This window comes from Pelophylax lessonae (assembly GCF_965119305.1).
Source record: "Pelophylax lessonae genome assembly, chromosome: 4".
In the NCBI taxonomy this organism is placed as follows: Eukaryota; Metazoa; Chordata; class Amphibia; order Anura; family Ranidae; genus Pelophylax; species Pelophylax lessonae.
In genome coordinates, this window is record NC_138771.1 from 333769987 (window position 1) to 333785776 (window position 15790).

The 15790-nt window shown below is 46.9% G+C and overlaps 1 protein-coding gene across 1 annotated transcript in view; it reads left to right on the plus strand.

Annotated features, from left to right (window-relative positions):
- The first annotated feature begins 2884 nt into the window (after positions 1-2884).
- The window catches only part of CREBRF (CREB3 regulatory factor), a 76663-nt gene continuing 63757 nt past the window's right edge, over positions 2885-15790 (plus strand). The window contains exon 1 of the mRNA XM_082254613.1: positions 2885-3011. The gene's annotated coding sequence lies outside the window, so the exon portion shown is untranslated. The remainder of the gene's footprint in view (positions 3012-15790) is intronic.

Sequence of the window (15790 nt, forward strand, 5' to 3'; positions counted from 1 at the left end):
AAGATCTAAAACTTTTCTATGTATACAAAAGGCCTATTTCTCTCAAATATTGTTCACAAATCTGTGTTAGTGAGCCCTTCTCCTTTGCTGAGATAATCCATCCACCTCACAGGTGTGGCATATGAAGATGCTGATTAGATAGCATGATTATTGCACAGGTGTGCCTAAGGCTGGCCACAATAAAAGGGAACTCTAAAATGTGCAGTTTTATCACACAGCACATTGCCACAAGTTTTAAAGGAGTGTGCAATTGGCATGCTGACTGCAGGAATGTCCACCAGAGCTGTTGCCGGTGAATTGAATGTTCATTTCTCTACCATAAGTCGTCTCCAAAGGCGTTTCAGAGAATTTGGCAGTAAATCCAACCGGCCTCACAACCGCAGACCACGTGTAACCACACCAGCCCAGGACCTCCACATCCAGCATCTTCACCTCCAACATCGTCAGAGACCAGTTACCTGGACAGCTGTGGCAACAATCGGTTTGTATAACCAAAGAATCTCTGCACAAACTGTCAGAAACCGTCTCAGGGAAGCTCATCTTCATGCTCGTCATCCTCATCGGGGTCTCGACCTGACTGCAGTTCGTTGTCATAACCAACATGAGTGGGCAAATGCTCACATTCTATGGCGTCTGGCACTTTGGAGAGGTGTTCTCCCCTAATGGATGAATCCCGGGTTTTCACTGTACAGGGCAGATGGCAGACAGCGTGTATGGCGTTGTGTGAATGAACGGTTTGCTGATGTCAACGTTGTGGATTGAGTGGCCCATGGTGGCGGTGGGGTTATGGTTTGGGCAGGCGTATGGTATGGACAACGAACACAGGTGCATTTTATTGATGGCATTTTGAATGCACAGAGTGCACACCGTGACGAGATCCTGAGACCCATTGTTGTGCCATTCACCCACGACCATCACCTCATGTTGCAGCATGATAATGCAGGGCCCCATGTTACAAGGATATGTGCACAATTCCTGGAAGCTGAAAACATCCCAGTTCTTGCATGGCCAGCATACTCACCGCACATGTCACCCATTCAGCATGTTTGGGATGCTCTGGATTGGCGTATATGACAGAGTGTTCAAGGACCTGCCAATATCCAGCAACTTCCAGGCCAATATCCAGCAATATGCAGGCGGCTGAGTGAGTGGCGTACCCCTACGTCACTTTGCCCAACAACGGCTGCCTGCCGCAGTATATCTGCGGTGGGCGGTCGTTATGTGGTTAAATGTAGGAAAATAGCGGCCGATACCGATATGCATTGGCCAAAATATCGGTATCGGCAACGAAAAACTGATATCGGTCAATTATTAATTACTATTCATAGGCATGCACATGGGGTGTGCCAAGTATGCCTTGACCCACCCTATGTGGCACATATACCCCTGTTTAGACCACTGATATTTCACCAAATAAAAAAAAAAATTTCAGCTAAAAAAAAATAAGCTTATAAAAAATAATAAAAATAAAAACTACTGACACCATCCACTGCTTTACTGACATTGTCAGTATAAATACACATGTGCTCACACACATACAGTTTGTCTCTGAGTTTTGGGGTGCACGTCCTAATGCCATAGTCTATGCACAAGGCCGCTGATAGGGGTAGACCACCAGTCCTTCTGTAGAGGGCCTGGGCACACGAGGGCCCCAACAACATGGGGAATCAGTGCAGTCAGGCAATTACAAAGGATGCGCTATGCGGCTCTCTGCAGCAGCTGAAAAAGTTTCTCCCTCTCCTACCAGCTTTCAGCTGCTGCAGGGAGAGACACAGACACAGGGCATCTTTCCTGTAATTGCCTCTCTGACACCAATCCCCGTCCCTGTTCTGCCTGCTTCTGATCCCCTCCCCCCCTGTATGCCCCCTTTAACTTTGCCCCCCTTCCCCACAGCGCTGCAGGCTTCCCTGTCCTGTAGAAAAATAACAAATTGTAAAAAAAAAATAATAATTATAATTAAACATTGTAATGAATTATGTTAGAAATTGTAAATTAAAATTGTAAAACATTTTTTAAAAAAATTATGATTTTTTTTAATGTAAAAAACAATTAAAAAGGGCTAATCCACACAGGTTCTCTGTTATGTTTGTGTCCGCTAATAATGATTTTAGTGTATTTTTTGTGAAAATATTGTTTTGATATATTCGGGGGCCCGTGATTTCCAACAGCAGCCCTGTCTGTGCACATCTGCTTTTATTCACAAAAATAACACAAATTAATGTCTCTGCATTTTTCCAAACCAGCAGCGAGGATTGTGATTGGTGGAGGTGACGTTCCTATGATGACAGGAGGGTTGCTGGCTGCAGGTATTGGGCAGCACGTGTTGTCAGCCCTATTCTTATTATTGTCAGCTGACACTAGGATGATCGCAGTGTTCCTGGGCTGATCGCAGCGATCGGGATAGTGATTGGAGGATGTCTATGAACGCTGAATCCGATCATCAGTCCAGCAGCTTTTCTAGAGATATCTCCTTCTCTCTGGAATCCCCCCCTCTATATGGAAATGAATGAGCTGTGAGCCCTCCCACTAAGGGAATCCCCTTCTCATATTAGACAGATCAGGTGTGTTATGCACTCCGCTAATTACCCCCATCACCCCAATAATGAGCAGCACTCCTATCTCTAGTGCCTGCCATGGTGACCCCAGGAAGGATGGAGATGGATCTGCTCCTGGGTAGTAGTCAGTCTATGGAGGAGTAGATGTGTCCGAACAGTATGAGCCATCCCCGGGCTCTCTGCTGCCCCTCTCCTCCTGATCGGGACTCGCCCCCCCTCCTCCTTTTTCCACCCTTGACAGGTGAGCGCCTATTGGCTGGGCTCGGGTACCAGGCGGATCGGATTGGTGCAGTGGCAGGTCACATGGGTGGGGAGTCACGCGCTTTCCGGGAACCCGTCAGGAAGGAAATAAACAAAACAAAGCAGAAAGCATGGAGACTGTCCGGGGGGGTGATCGGTGGCGGCGGAGCGGCTGACCCCACACATCGAGCGCCTACTTCTAACTACTAGTGACAGGTGAGGGGGACGGGGCACGCCTGCCAGGGACATGCTGATCTATTCCAAAGGGGGGTGGGGGGCAGAGCAGAGGATTGCTCATCATATGGCATCTGGCACTGCCACGATTGCCAGCGCTGTGTGTGTGTGCGCTGGGGGAGAAGACTGCTGTCAGGTGTAGGGGGCGTGGTGCACCATTGACAGAAAGCTGCCAGTGACTGTGTGGGTGTGTGGGTGGCATGGCCTCTGCACCCTCCATGCACCCTCCATGCACTCATTGATACTGCTCCAGGTTCAGCCATTTACACGACTAAATATTGCTGGATCAATGGGAAATAATACGATTAGGGTATTTATTATTGGTTTATTATAAAGATGGTAGTGTGCTAGAGTGATACAATCTACAAGGAGCCTGATCATTTAGGAAGAGCTGAGTATAGGGGGCCCCCTGCTGAGTATGGAAAGATTGGGGTACCACTAGATTATAGAAGTGATGGGGTGTCACTAGCTGAATATTGAAGTGATGGGGGAACCTCAGCTGAATATAGAAAGGGATGGGATACCCCAAGCTGAGGTTAGAACTGATAGGGTACTCCCAAGTTTACTACAGAAGCGATGGGGGTCATTTCAGTATATTATAGAAGTGATAGGGTACCCCAAGTTTACTACAGAAGCGATGGGGGTCATTTCAGTATATTATAGAAGTGATAGGGTACCCCAAGTTTACTACAGAAGCGATGGGGGTCATTTCAGTATATTATAGAAGTGATAGGGTACCCCACGTTTACTACAGAAGCGATGGGGGTCATTTCAGTATATTATAGAAGTGATAGGGTACCCCACGTTTACTACAGAAGCGATGGGGGTCATTTCAGTATATTATAGAAGTGATAGGGTACCCCCAGTTTACTATAGAAGAGATGTGCGTATTTTCAGTATATTATAGAAGTGATAGGGTACCCCAAGTTTGCTATAGAAGAGATGGGTGTATTCTCAGTATATTATAGAAGTGATAGGGTACCCCCAGTTTACTATTTAAGAGATGGGGTATTTTCAGTATATTATAGAAGTGATAGGGTACCTCCAGTTTACTATTTAAGAGATGGGGTACCTCCAAGTGATGGGGTACCCCCAGCTGACTATAAAAGTGATGGGGTACCTTCAGTATATTATAGAAGTGATAGGGTGCCCCCAGTTTACTATAGAAGAGATGGGGTTATTTTCAGTATAATATAGAAGTGATAGGGTACCCCCAGCTGACTACAGAAGTGGTGGGGTACCTTCAGTATATTATAGAATGGGTGAGATGCCCCCAGCTAAATATAGAGGGGATTGGATTGGGGGCCCCGAGCAGAGTATAGAAAGGATGGGGTTCTTCCAACTGAGTAAAGATGGGAATGAGTGCCTCAATCAGACTATAGGGGGACGGGGTGCTTCTGGTAGACTTTGGGGGGATAGGGTGTTGCAAGCAAATAATAGGAATAATGGGGTGCCTCCAGCAGAGGGTTGGGGCACCTGCAGCAGATAATAGGGGGTGGGGTGCCTTCAGCAGACCAAATGAAGGAATTAAATGCCTACAGCAGACTGTAAAGGTGGGATAGGGTGCCTGCAGCAGACTATATGGGGGATAGGGTACCTCCAGTAGACTATATGGGGGATAAGGTGCCTGCAGCAGACTGTATGGGGGATAGGGCACCTCCAGTAGACTATAAAGGTGGGATAGGGTGCCTGCAGCAGACTATATGGGGGATAGGGTACCTCCAGTAGACTATAAAGGGAGGATAGGGTACCTCCAGTAGACGATAAAGGGAGGATAGGGTACCCCAAGAAGACTATAAGTGTGGGATGGGGTTCCCCCAGTAGATAATGGAAGGGGTGGGGTGGAGAAGCTGTGACCTCTGTATGGCAGAGTGTTACTGCTGTGATCTCTTCTAGGACAGGGACTTCCCTGCGTGGTGAAGCTGCAGCCCAGTATATTGATATGACAGCAGTGTTGTACTACAAGTCCCATGCAGGCCAGTATATTTTATATGACAGCAGTGTTGCACTACAAGTCCCATGTACTGGGCGCTGGTGGGTGTGTAGAGGATGCTCCTAGAGGTGTCTGGGCCTGTTGTTTACATGCAGCGATGGCAGAGAAGGGGGTGTGTTGCTGAATAGAGGACTCTGCATGTCCAGGGGGTGTGAGCACATGAGGGGAGGAGCCTCGTGTTTTACATAACCATTCTAATGCCCCCACCGTCAGTCAGCTCCTATCGTCGGCCCTGTGCTTCTTCTACAATGCTGGGGGGGGGGGGAGGAGGAGGAAGCTGGGCCCCCGCTCTCCCGCCCGCCCCTCACATTGAATGGAGCTAGGGATTGTTTATGTGTTAAGTCACAGCACCTTTGCAGGGAGGAGGTAGGCGGGAGCTTAGCTCTGAGCGACAGCACCCGCGACGAATGGTAACCGGAGCTCCAGCCGTTGTAGCCAATGAGCGGCGTCCTTGTGGCTCTGTCACGAGGTTAGGCTGCCTCGGAGCAGGAGCTGAGGCCATGTTGGCTGTATTAGAGTAGGAAAGGGGTGTGAGTGGAGGGGGCAGTTCTAGCACGGCTGGCTTTACCTATGGCTGCAAGTGTGTTGTGTCTGCACTCTTTAATGTAAGCAGAGTTTCTCATTTCCCCAACTAGAGACACTTATATGTCTGTTACTGGTTATGGATTTTAATGATCACATCCTTCATGACTACAGAGGATATGAAAACAACTAGTAAACGGTAACTAATGTGGATGATCTGTTTTCCCTCTGCTAAAAAAGAAACTTTATAGAGAAAGCCAAAACTTTCCTGTTTTTGTTTTGGATGAAGTGGGGAAGCGCTAACCCACCCATCAGGTTTTTATTTATGGGGAGATTCACCCTCTCTTGTTGTCATGGTGACCATTGCCTTCAGGAGATGAGCAGGAATCAGACAGGAGGGGAGATCTACCTATGGGAGACACCTGTTCAGAGTAAGAACTGTCTAAAGCAGGCATGTCCAACCTGCGGCCCAGGGGCCGCATGTGGCCCAAAACCGCAGGCAATGCGCCCACTGCCCCATGACAATTTTTTTTGCTGGGGAGGAAGGAAGTCGAGTCGGGGGCACGGCCACAGAGGCAGCCTCGGAGGGGATCATCCACTAGTTGTGTGAAATTAGTGCTGGGGGAGGGCTTTAGCACGGGAAGGGCGAAGCTGCGTTTTAGTATTTATATACTGTAACTATAGTATATATTTTATATGCGGCCCGAGAAAATTTCGCTACACTCAATGTGGCCCAGAGAAGCCAAAAGGTTGGACACCCATGGTCTAAAGCTAACCATACAAGGCGCTAATTTTGTCCGATTCCTGTGAATCTTCCAAAATTCAGGCCATGCCGACCCCCACCCAGCTCAAAAAACGTATTGACAAATCAAAGGAGCCTGTCGGGAAGAAAGTCAGCTGAAGAGTGACTGCAATCTGTCAGAAGCCCTCGCTGTTCTAGTGTTATGACAGCTGCAGGAGAAGCCAATAGCCAGCAGGGGGGGCCGCACCATCCCTGCTGGAATTTTTTTATTTCAGCCCTGCAAAATCTTTACACGTAAAGATTTAAGCTTAAGGCCCTATGCAAACTGAGCATAAAAACACTGCTTTTAGGGGCAGCTGGCATTTTTGTTTTTTTCTTCCTCTAAAACAGTGGTCCTCAACCCTGGCCTACAGGGCCCACTAACAGGCCAGATTTGCAAGATAACTGAAATACATCCCAGGTGATATCATTTGCTGCTCAGTGATTGCAGTACTCTAGTCTGCATCTCCCCAAGGTAATACTTAAAATCTGGCCTGTTAGTGGGCCCTGAGGACCGGAGTTGAGGACCACTGCTCTAAACGACCCTCCATGCAAACCTAGGCATTTAGAGGCAGAAAAAAAATAAACCCATTGCCAGCGCATCTATAAGCAGCAGAGTTTTTGCCAAAAAAAACACTTGACAAGTGTAAACGCGCGTTAATTGATTTCAATGGCCAAAGTAAATTCCTATTCTGGCCAATAAAATGAATTAACGCTCAAGCACTTAAAGCGCCTGGACACATCAAGTATTCTTTCCGCCAAAGCACTGCTGCCAGGAGGAAAGGCGTTTGGGAGGGCTGGGCAAATGCCCTGGGTGCATGGGACCGGGTGTGTTCACACTAGCACTTTTGGTGCGCACTCGGGTTCGATTGAAGTCAGAATTCGGTTCTTTTTGATGATGTGAACACTGTCTTTGAACTCGGGGTGTGCACCCGCGAACCGTACCCGAGCCCACTTAGGGTGTTTTCACACTAGCACTTTTGGTGCGCTCCCGGGTTCGATTGACGTCAGAATTCGGTTCTTTTTGATGATGTTAACACGGTCTTTGAACTCGGGTGCGCACCTGCGAACTGTACCCAAGTCCACTTAAAAAGGGTGGTCTGGGGTACGGTTCATGTGAACTCCAGTATGGTTCGCTTCTGATAACGCAATTGTACCAAAGCAAGCAATTCTATCTATTTTGGCACCTTCTTGTTTACAGCGGTTGCCAAGCAACCTGAGTACGCGTCGGCTGCAGTTTGATAAAACAAATGTACCGCGGTTCGGATACAAAAATCAAATGTGAACACAGTCCATGCGGGGAGGGGGGAGCAATCGAACACGGGTTCGGACCAGGCAAGCGCACCAAGTGTGAAAACACCTTTAGAGGAGCTTCAGCCTTGCTTAGAGAGATATCCTTTCCTTTTGTGTAGCATCTTTTGGACAAGGAGTGGAATCTCCTCAATGGGGTTAGAACAACAAAAAACCTGACAGATGTCCTAACTCCCTGCTGCCCAACCTGTGTCCTTGGACCCCAGCAGTTTGTAGTGAGAACATTGATTATGGTGATAGCATTGAGCACTACTAGTCTCATGTAACACATTCCCAGTTTTGTATTGTCTTCTGCAGAATATCCCCAGTTAAAAGTAGCATGCCCACGCTCTCTGACCCTCATTTCCTCTTTTATGTCTGCAGTTCATGACAGTCCTCAGAAGCATTATATTACTGCTCATTTTTGTCTATGGGTGAGAAGAGCGGAGATATACTTGCCTAATCCGCTGATCCTCAGAGTGCAAGACTGGTCCCTGCCTCCCCCCCCCCCCCCTCATGCTAGTAGTCTTGTGCAGTGGACAGTTCTTCCTGATATCATCACGCCCATAGATCGGCTCTGGATGTGAGGACAGCAAGAGCAGCCCACCTTTGGACGTGGGGGAGCACTGTTTTCCAGATGATCGAAGGATCGGGTAAGTATAGTCTTTCTATGTGTTTCTGGACAAAGCAAGCAGTTAACCAATGCAGTGCAAGCACAGCCCGACTGCATGGGACATTTTTCCCAGAGTTCTGCTTTAAAAAACAAAGCATACTTTGGGATGTATAGATAGATAAAATTTCAGCCCAAACGGTTCCTTTTAAAATGATAGTAACCCCCTCTCCTTTTTTTGGGCTAACTAGAGAAGCTGATAAATTGTGTTCTGCTTTTTCTAATGTTTCTGCATTTCTGATCTCTCATTAAAACAGGTCTCCCTATCACTGGCCTTCCATTGTAAGGGTGGCTCCTTAGAGCAGTGTTTCTCAACTCCGGTCCTCAGGGCCCACTAACAGGCCAGGTTTTCAAGAAAACCGAAATACATCACAGGTGATATAATTTGCTGCTCAGTGATTGCAGTATTCTAGTCTGCATCTCCCCAAGGTAATACTTAAAATCTGGCCTGTTAGTGTGCCCCGAGGACCGAAGTTGAGAAACACTGCCCTAGAGTGTAGGGTCCCTTGGAGCCCTGTTGTAGCCACCTTTGGATGCACACTCATAGTATCCCTGCCACCACTGCCTGTGCTGGACACAAACCAGTATCATGGCATCATTGTACCGGTGGATTGGTTGAGGGTGAACATGTATTGTTACCAGTGTGATATCGGACACGGATCTCCTCAGTAGCTGGTTTACCAGGCTACTAAACCAGCTGCTTACTTTAGGCTGCGTTTCCACTAGTGCGATTTTCATGTGACTACACTCTCTCAAGTCAAAAGAAAGTTGCCTTAAAGTAGTGCAGGAACCTTTTCCATGTAGTTGCAACTTTAAGTGGCATAGATTGGAAAGGGTGCCATTGAAATCAATGGGCTGCGACTTGTCCTGCAACTTTGTCGAAAATCACATGACAAGTTGCACTAGTGGGAACGGGGCCTTACTCTCAATCAAACCTTCGGCGTTGTTTGCAATTTCAAGCCCTGAAGAGGGCTTGAATAGGCAAACACACTGGTTCCCCATTTTTAAACTTTCTGACCTTATACTGGAATGAAATTGTATCTGGACTGTTAACATGTGGTGCTTCAATCTTAGATCTGCTGTTCTGTATTGCAAACGAAGGAAGCGATTGGAATTCTCTGGGCAGTAGTAACTGCCAACCTGGTAACCAGGCAACTACTACTACTACTACTGGATAGTAATAGGAGAACCCTAGGGTCCAGAGCTATCTATCCACTTTCCCAGGTTTTTAGTGTAGAAGCTGCAAGCCTGGTAACCAGGTAACTTGTACTCCCACCAATGTAATACTACTGGATAGTAATACTAATAGAACACTAGGGTCCAGCCCTATCTATCCACTTTCACAGGTTTTTAGTGTAGAAGCTGCCAGCCTGGTAACCAGGTAACTTGTACCCATACCAAGGTAATACTACTGGATAGTAATACTAATAGGAAAACACTAGGGTCCAGTGCTATCTATCCACTTTCCCAGGTTTTTAGTGTAGAAGCTGCCAGCCTGGTAACCAGGCAACTTGTAATCAACTTGTACCGATACCAAGGTAATACTACTGGATAGTAAACTAATTAGGGGATTGGAGGACCTTAATTATGAAGAGCGTCTGCAATCGCTTGATTTATTCTCCCTGGAGAAGAGACGCCTGAGGGGGGACATGATAGCAATTTTTAAATATCTCAATGGGGATCTCAGCTTAGAAAAAAAGCTGTTCAGTCGAAGGGATTGCATGAGGACTCGGGGGCATACAATGCGATTAGAGGAGAAGCGTTTTAACCTCAGGCAACTTGGGGGGTTCTTTACTGTTAGGGCTACAAGATTGTGGAATTCTCTACCACAAGAGGTGGTTTCTGCGGGAAGTATGGTGGCTTTCAAAAGACTCTTAGACGTACATCTCAAGGATCAGAACATACAGGGGTATGTGAGATGATTACAGCCACACACACCTACACAGGTTGAACTGGATGGACTGTTGTCTTTATTCAACCTCACCTACTATGTAACTATGTCCAGTGCTATCTATCCACTTTTCCAGGTTTTTAGTGTAGAAGCTGCCAGCCTGGTAACCAGGTAACTTGTACCCATACCAAGGTAATACTACTGGATAGTAATAGGAAAACACTAGGGCCCAGTGCTATCTATCCACTTTCCCAGGTTTTTATTGCGGTCTGTGTCACCAATGGGGACAGGAAGTGAGGGAAATCGCCCAAGTAAGGACACAAAAAAGAAATACAAACCTGAAAGGATTCTAACTCTCCCTGCTAGGGAAACTTTACTAACAAGATTAGATGGCAGCACTCCAGAATCGGATTTTTAAATGCGGTTTAGTGAAAAGGGAATAGTAGACCAAATCCATCAGGACTGATGTTTCGAGCAAGTCCTCTTTTTCTAGACAAAGTGAGAAGGGACTGGTGTTTTTCCGAAATGTTTGTCCTGATGTATTTTTGTCCACTATTTTCTTTTCAGTAAATGTCCTTGAGCACCAAATTCCTAGTGTTCCGGTTTCTCCTAGTCTGCTCACTACAGTACCACCACCTGCTATTTGCATGCTGTACTGTGCTGTAAATGTTCAGCATAGACCTTATATGTTCTGATACAGTCACAGACTCTAGTAATAGGAAAAGAAATGCGTAGCTATAGCTATCTTTTTAAAAACAAATGTGTGTGTAAAAGAAAACCCTGGTTACTATAGAAACTTTCACCCTTGCGATGTCTTGTGCCTCAAGCAGTTTCTTTCCTTGTAGTGGTGATCACACATAGCTCTCTCACTCTACAATACAAAGAGGTTTATTTACTAAAACTGGAGAGTGTACAATCTGGTGCAACTGTGCATGGTAGCCAATCCGCATCTAACTTCAACTTGTTCGATTTAAAGTGTTACTAAACCCACAACAGTAAAATGAATCTGTATATGCATTAAACAATGCTTGTTATACTCCCTGTGGAACCTAAGGGGTTATTCCTCTACATTGTTTAAAGAGGCTGTTTGATCCTGTCTTCTCTGCCCCCCCCCCTCTTCTACCACTGTCCCCAATCCATCTCCTGATAAGACAGAGCCTTGGAGTCACTCTGCATATACTCAATTTGGTGTGTATTACTAGAGTTTTTTTATCTTTTCTTGGAAGGGTGAATGTGATTAGCACAGGGCCAATCAGCAGTGCCCAAATAAAGGGTCAGGGGTCATACAGCCTCATAGGACAGTCAGAGTAGAATGAAAACTCCTCCTACAAGCTTTAACCAGACATTGATAGAAGCCGCAAGACTGCTATATACTGCTGATGAAAAAAGGTATTTAGCAGTTTATATTTACTAAAATAATTGCATTTCCACTGTCTGTGTACTGTGGGAGATCAGATATAGTGAATGCAGGCTCCTGGGTTTAGTAACACTTTGAACTCAAAAAAATAACTGGAAGATGATTGGTTTCTATGCAGTGCTGCACTAGATTTTGCTCTCTCCAGTTTTAGTAAATCAATCCCTATGTATGGTACCAGAGCTACTTATTAGCAGAAAGGACAAAAAAGAAAAAGAGGGGCGCACCGACCTAGTGCATTACCATAAAAACATTTATTAAAATATTAAAAAGTGTACAAAGTACTCACAAGACTGGTGTGATACATCCCACATCAAGAATAGCATATACAGTCTCCAAGGTAGCCAGGTCCCAATTGTAACAAATGAGCATGCAAATAGTCGCATGGGGCTGCTGTGGCTAAGCTGACGCGTTTCAGGGGCGAACCCCCTTCCTCAGAGCCAGAAAAAGTGCTGCTAGATCGCAAGCCAGACGGCCGAAGACTAAATGGGAGCTGGCCACACCTCTTCCTGCTCCGCCCCAGACCCAAGGGTGGGGCAAAGGGGAGGGGGAAAAAGAAGAAAGGGGAAGGGGAAGGAAAAAAATAAATAAATGAAAAATTGGGACCGGAAGGAAGGGAAGGGAAAAAGTGGGGATGCTGGGACAGGGAAGGAACATGAAAGAGGGGGGGGGCAAGGACACTTGCCCCACCCTTGGGTCTGGGGCGGAGCAGGAAGAGGTGTGACCAGCTCCCATTTAGTCTTCGGCCGTCTGGCTTGCGATCTAGCAGCACTTTTTCTGGCTCTGAGGAAAGGGGTTCGCCCCTGAAACGCGTCAGACTAGCCACAGCAGCCCCATGCGACTATTTGCATGCTCATTCGTCACAATTGGGACCTGGCTACTTTGGAGACTGTATATGCTATTCTTGATGTGTGATGTATCACACCAGTCTTGTGAGTACTTTGTACACTTTTTAATATTTTAATAAATGTTTTTATGGTAATGCACTAGGTCGGTGCGCCCCTCTTTTTCTTTTTTTGTCCTTTCTACCAGTGGTTCTGGATACCCTTGATCCTGAAGGGGGCAGCAAGACCAAACAGCTCTCTTTACATCCGAGTTTGTAGTGCACCTCTTTCTACTCCATCAGACAGCACTTGAGCGCAGGAGGTTTTGTTTTTACTTGAATATCTACTTATTAGCAGGCCTGGGCATTCTCACCTAGTGGTGAAGGGGTATGTAGTATAACTCTTCTTAGGTCTTTTTTTCCCTTCAGATAATGGGTACAAGAACTTGACCACGTCCCCCTAAAATCCTCCTCCCCCACACAAATGCACCCTCCAAACTGCATCAAAAAGTGAGTGTGGCCAAATTTCACTAACGGAGGGAGGGTCTCAAAGGGGCATTTAATACCAGGAGTGCACTAAGCATGCGGGGGCAGAGTTCGTATGCACTAAGCACGGAGCGCAGAGTTCGTATGCACTAAGCACGGAGCGCAGAGTTCGTATGCACTAAGCACGGAGCGCAGAGTTCAGCCTTCTACCACAGCTGCTTACTTCTGCACTCCTCATCCACATCTCACTTTCACCCCTCTTCAGCTCTGACCTTTGCATGCAACCCCCGCCCCCCCCCCCCCCCCCCTCCACTCACCCATCTTTTCCTCACGCCCCTAAAGGCTCCACCATCTTTTACATGTCATACGTTTGATGCTGTATTAAGCTGAAGCACTCAGTCTCTTGTACCTCCTCGCACACTGTAGCGGCCTCTTTCACTTTAAGGGAGATCATCTAGTGGGGATGTTGACATCTGCACTGCACCCCAGGAACCTGCATCTCTTGTCCCCATTCTGCTCTCAGCTGTTGGGAGACAAGCTGTCATTTGTAAACACAGAAGCCGAACTTCTGTGTTTACAAGTGATAGTGGTGAGTAGGGAGCAGAGGGCCTGAGCCAAAGGTGGTGGAACTGAGTTCCACCAAGTTCTAGCTGGAAAAAAAAGCCCTGCCTCTTCTTATGTAAATAGTGACTTTTTATTTGAATAGCTTCAAGGGGTTGTAAAGGTTCGATTTTATTTTTTTTTTAAATAAAAATAACAAACATGTCATACTTGCCTGCTCTGTGTAAAGGTTTTACACAGAGCAGCCCCAATCCTCTTCTAGGGTGCCTCGCTGGTGCTCCTGGCTTCTCCTGTTCATTGGGTGCCCCGACGGAGAGCCGCTTTCCATGGGGGCACCCGAGCGGGCACGCTCCCGAGTACTGCTGCGGCGTCCATTGACACAACCTGCAAGACTCCTCCCCACCCCCCGCTCCTGTGTCACTGGATTTGACTGACAGCAGCGGGAGCCAATGGCTCCCACTGCTATCAATCTATCTAATGAGGACAGAGAAAGCGGCTGGAACTGATAGGCTCAGGTAAGAAAAAAGTGGGGGCTCTGGGGGCAGCTGCAACACAGAAGGTTTTTCCTAAGGTAAAAAACCATGAGACTTTACAATCCCTGTAAGTCAGTGGCGTTCGGTACCACAAAGCAAAGAGTTAACTCTGTCAGCTAGCTACCTGCTGCTTCTGTCCGTTTTTATTATCTTGCTTTAGGTGTAGTTTTACTTTATTAATGCAAAGTACAATGTAAATGTATTTAAAAGCATAGTTTACCTTAGCCAAAAAACTGCCTATGCAGATAAGTGTGGGCCATCCATCCCAGGATGTTTCAAAGAGAGGTTCAGCTGTTACTGTTTACCTCCGCCATCACAGGAGCGAGCTCTTTCTCTAATTCAAACCCACTCGCATGCTCTTTCCCACCCCTGACCGAGTAGGTGGGAGTTCAGTATTTGAGAGCTCACTGCTGTGATGGTGAAGGTGAACTGTAACAGCTGGGCCTATCTTGGCAACATCCCTAGTAGTATCCAGGGAGTTTTCCAGTCATGAGGTAGGTAAATGGCCCACACCTCTAGCAAGGGCATTAGTTTGCTTTAGAGTTGCATAGTTAAGATTGATCTACAGATGCCCCTTTTGTGCCTAGGCAGTTTTTTGGTAAAGGTGAACCAACCCTTTAAGTATTTCTCAAAGCAGTTAAAGTGGACCGTCAGGCTACGTTTACACTTGTGCATTGCGGGAACCCCCACAAAATCATGCTTTTTCCAGCAATGCACAAAAACATGCTGCCCTTTTGCAGACGCGCAGTTTTGCCATTTATTCCTTAACCACTTAAGCCCCGGAAGATTTTACCCCCTTTCTGACCAGGGGGTATTTTGCGATTCGGCACTGCGTGACTTTAACGGACAATTGCGCGGTCCTGCGATGCTGTACCTAAACAAATTTGACTTCCTTTTTTTCCCACAAACAGAGCTTTCTTTTGGTGGTATTTGATCACCTGTGCGATTTTTGATCATGCGCTATAATCAAAAAAAGAGAGACAATTTTGCAAAAATATCAATATTTTTCACATTTTTTTTTTTTATATGAAATTCCCCCCAAAAAAAATGTAACAGCACAGATCAACGGTCCTACATAGCAGGACCGTTAGATCAGTGCTTTTACACAGGGAAGAATGACAGGCGGCTTTGTTTACACTAACCGCCTGCCTTTCTCCCTTCACAGCGGACGATCGCGAGTGACCGGCGGACCCGATGTCCGCCAGTCACACGCACGGAGGTGTCTGTGAACGAGCCGAGGCGGGTGCGCGCCTCCGGCGGCGCACGCTCCCGCCCGCTATTGGCTCCCAGGCTAGTGACGTACCGGTACGTCACTTTGCCTGGCCGGGGCTGACCGCCGCAGTATATGTACTTGCGGCGATCGGCAACCGGTTAATAGCACCCCCACGCGACTTCTAATGCATGTTTTCCATGTATGTTCAAATGCATGGTGTGCTGTGATTTGGCAAAAGGGTCGTCTTTTGCATGTTCCTCACACATTGGGCAGTCCATTGAAATTAATGGGCTTCCCCACACACAACACGCAGAACCGCATGAGCATTCCGATGGTATGATTGGGGCCTCGCTCTCCTTTTGTTGTACTTCTAAATAATATTACCCCCCCCCCCCCCTTCTTGCAGATTTCTTTTAGAAATAATATATTTTTTTAGATCCAGCCATCGCTTTCACCTTTCTTGCCTAGGCGAGAATGATGTAGCCCCCCAGCTGCCCACAGTCTCCTGGGATATCTGTCGCTCATCCCTGAAGGCTTTGGGGCAATCTACAATAGATATCCATGTGCAGCGGCACATCATCGGG